Source organism: Salvelinus fontinalis, chromosome 3 (genome assembly GCF_029448725.1).
Source record: "Salvelinus fontinalis isolate EN_2023a chromosome 3, ASM2944872v1, whole genome shotgun sequence".
Lineage (NCBI taxonomy): Eukaryota > Metazoa > Chordata > Actinopteri > Salmoniformes > Salmonidae > Salvelinus > Salvelinus fontinalis.
This window is the reverse complement of record NC_074667.1, coordinates 56,453,757-56,458,067: the sequence shown is the minus strand read 5'-3', so window position 1 is coordinate 56,458,067 and position 4,311 is coordinate 56,453,757.

Genomic DNA, 4,311 nt, shown 5'->3' with positions numbered 1-4,311 from the left:
TGTTTACTTCTTGTAATGGCTTACTGTAGACTGGTGTACAGTGCAGTGCAGGGGAATCCAATAGCTTTGGGACTGGGATGTGAGTGGTGTTGTAGTATAATCACAGTCAAAGTGACTCCCCATAGTTTACAAGGAATTAAAATAACCAGTGACCATACAAAGCTGCGTCTCAAACGGCACACTATACTTTGGGATGTACACTTGTATTTGTTGTTGGTTTTTCCTCTGGAAAAAGTTTAAAAATAGTAACTTACATTTAAACAGCCTACTGTTATAAGGCACAGTATAGTGGTGTCAATACCATCTGCACAAATAATATTTTGAGGTTTGTACTTCATACACATTTTGTCTATAAAAACATAACACACACACACACATATAGTACCAGTCAAAAGTTTGGACACACCTACTCATTCAAGGGTTTTTCTTTATTTTTACTGTTTCCTACATTGAATAATAGTGAAGACATCACAACTATGAAATAACACATATGGAATCATGTAGTAACCAAAAAAGTGATAAACAAATCAAAATGTATTTTATATTTGAGATTCTTCAAAGTCACCACCCTTTGCCTTGATGACAGTTTTGAACACTCTTGGCATTCTCTCCACCAGCTTCATGAGGAATGCTTTTCCAGCAGTTTTGAACGAGTTTCCACATATGCTGAGCACTTGTTGGCTGCTTTTCCTTCACTCACGGTCCAACTCATCCCAAACCATCTCAATTGGGTTAAGGTCAGGTGATTGTGGAGGCCAGGTCATCTGATGCAGCACTCCATCACTCTCCTTGGTCAAATAGCCAAAACACAGCCTGGTGGTGGGTTTTGGGTAATTGTACTGTTGAAAAACAAATAATAGTTTCACTAAGCGCAAACCAGATGGGATGGCGTATCCCTGTAGAATGCTGTGGTAGCCATGCTGGTTAAGTGTGCCTTGAATTCTAAATAAATCACAGACAGTGTAACCAGCAAAGCACCTCCACACCATCACACCTCCTCCTCCATGCTTCACGGTGGGAACCACACATGCAGAGATAATCCATTCACCTACTTTGCGTCTCACAAAGAAACGACGGTTGGAACCAAAATTCTCAAATTTGGACTCATCAGACCAAAGGACAGATTTCCACCGGTCTAATGTCCATTGCTCATGTTTCTTGGCCCAAGCAAGTCTCTTCTTCTTATTGGTGTCCTTTAGTAGTGGTTTCTTTGTAGCAATTCAACCATGAAGGCCTGATTCACGCATTCTCCTCTGAACAGTTGATGGTGAGATGTGTCTGTTACTTGAACTCTGTGAAACATTTATTTGCGCTACAAGGCTGGTAACTCTAATGAACATATCCTCTGCAGCAGAGGTAACTCTGGGTCTTCCTTTCCTGTGGCGGTCCTCATGAGAGAGAGTTTCATCATTGCGCTTGATGGTTTTTGCTACTGCACTTAAAGAAATGTTCAAAGTTCTTGAAATGTTCCACATTGACTGACCTTCATGTCTTAAAGTAATGATGGACTTTCGTTTCTCTTTGCTTGAGCTGTTCTTGCCATAATATGGACTTAGTATTTTACCAAATAGGGCTACCACCACTACCTTGTTACAACACAACTGATTGGCTGAAACACATTAAGAAGGAAAGAAATTTCACCACTGAAATTTTCACAAGGCACACCTGTTAATTGAAATGCATTCCAGGTGACTACCTCATGAAGCTGGTTGAGAGAATGCCAAGAGTGTGCAAAGCTGTCATCAAGGTAAATGGTGGCTACTTCGTAAAATCTCAAATACAAAATATATTTTGATTTGTTTAACACTTTTTTGGCTACTACATGATTCCATATGTGCAATTTCATAGATTTTATGTATTCACTAGTATTTTATAATTTAGAAAATAGTACAAATAAAGAAAAACACTTGAATGAGCAGGTGTGTCCAAATTTTTGACTGGTACTATATATATATATGTATGTATATAGATGTGGGGAAATGTCCATCTATTATCACAGGTTAAAGAAGCTGTACTATATATATATATATAGTATTGCTCCTTTAACCTGTGATAATAGATGGACATTTCCCCACTATAGTATTCCTTAGACCATGATAATTAAATAAATAAATAATGCAGATAGACTTTCTAGTATTGGATGTTCATTCTTCTTGCATAACTACCTTATGATATAACTCTAAACCAAAATGGAACACGCAGAAAATACATTTCTGAAGCAACAAAATGATACCTTGTCATTGCTGTGTGCTTCTCTGTTATTCACAGGTGAAAGCTCATACTGCTATATAATTATCTAGACCAACAGCTATTTTTGTGACTCACAATCCCTTATTAGCGCTATCAATGGATCGTTTACCTGAGATGTTTCAAGTTTCCATTTTCAATGTTTCATTGTGATTATTATAGAGCTATTGAGCTAAATCCTTACTTCTCAAACTAGTGAGTCCTTTTCAAACTTTTGATTATATTTAATGATGGGTACTTCACAACGTTCTGAATTTGTGCTGTTTTGTGATAAATTGCATATTGCATAAGCATTGCATTAGTAATATGCAATTTATTATGTCACTGTATATCTTGATGTAAAAACAAATGCTATACTTATTGAAGATATTAAGTAAAATTGATTAAATTAACTTGTCTAGGCATCACATGTAGTGTTTGGAGTTTATTGTGGAAGGCAGGTTGGATATTCTAATGCTGTTTATTCACATTTTACATAGAGTAGATAAACTTGTGCCTAGATAGAGTAGATAAACTTGTGCCTAGATAGAGTAGATAAACTTGTGCCTAGATAGAGTAGATAAACTTGTGCCTAGATAGAGTAGATAAACTTGTGCCTAGATAAACCTACGTCAATCTAATGGTACTATTTCTTCCAGATGGGCAAAAAAATATATAAATGAGGAGTTGATGGCTTGTTTATGTGAGTTTCAGCTCTCCATGTCCAAAATGATATGGTTATTGTAAGGTCTTATATAACCAACAACTGGCAGCTCTGTACACATCTGATGACTGAACTAGATGTTTTTATTTTACAATGAGTGTTTACAGTGTTCACAGAGCTCTGCAAAACACTCAACAACATCAGGGTGCAGTCGTTGATTCTAAATCTTTATTACAATCCCATAAGCCACTAAATTGCTAGTTTAATTTAAATGTGGCACAACTTATACATACAGTACCTAGTGAAAGTCTACACACCCCTTCCACAGTCTACACATTTTTGTCCTTCAGAGCTACACAACACATTTTCAAAGTGCAATAAATATATACAATTTTCCAAATTAAGAATAAAATAAAAACCAAAATTATTTTGATTGTGTATGTCTTTACACCCCAGAGTTAATACTTGGTGGAAGCACTTTTTCTTTTTATTTAACCTTTATTTTACTAGGCAAGTCAGTTAAGAACAAATTCTTTACAATGACGGCCCTCCCCGGCCAAACCCTAACGACGCTGGGCCAATTGTACGCCGCCCTATGGAACTTCCTATCACAGCCGGTTGTGATATAGCTTGGAATCGAACCAGGGTCTGTAGTGACGCCTCTAGCCCTGAGAGGCAGTACCTTAGACCACTGTGCCTCTTGGGAGCCCACTGTTGGCAGCCATTACAGCTGTGAATCATTTTGAATAATATTCTACCAACTCTGACTACAACATACTGTATGTCCATAGTTTTTTTTTTCAATTGCTTAAGCTCAGTAAATTTGGTTGGGAATGATTGGCACACAGCAATATTCAACCCTTGTCTCTGCCTTTCAAGCAAATGTAAGTCAAGACTGAAGCTGGACAACTCAAAACCTGAGGCTGGACAACTCAAAACCTGAGGCATGAACAACTCAAAACCTGAGGCTGGACAACTCAAAACCTGAGGCTGGACAACTCAAAACCTGAGGCTGGACAACTCAAAACCTGAGGCGGGACAACTCAAAACCTGAGGCTGGACAACTCAAAACCTGAGGCATGAACAACTCAAAACCTGAGGCTGGACAACTCAAAACCTGAGGCTGGACAACTCAAAACCTGAGGCTGGACAACTCAAAACCTGAGGCATGAACAACTCAAAACCTGAGGCTGGACAACTCAAAACCTGAGGCTGGACAACTCAAAACCTGATGGAAAGCCATTCTGGTGTGTCTTTGGCATAAAAGTGTTAATCAAATCAAATTCTATTGGTCACATACACATGTTTAGCAGATGTTAATGCGAGTGTAGTGAAATGCTTGTGCTTCTAGTTCCGACCATGCAGTAATATCTTACAAGTAATCTAACAATTTCACAACAACTACCTTTTACACACAAGTG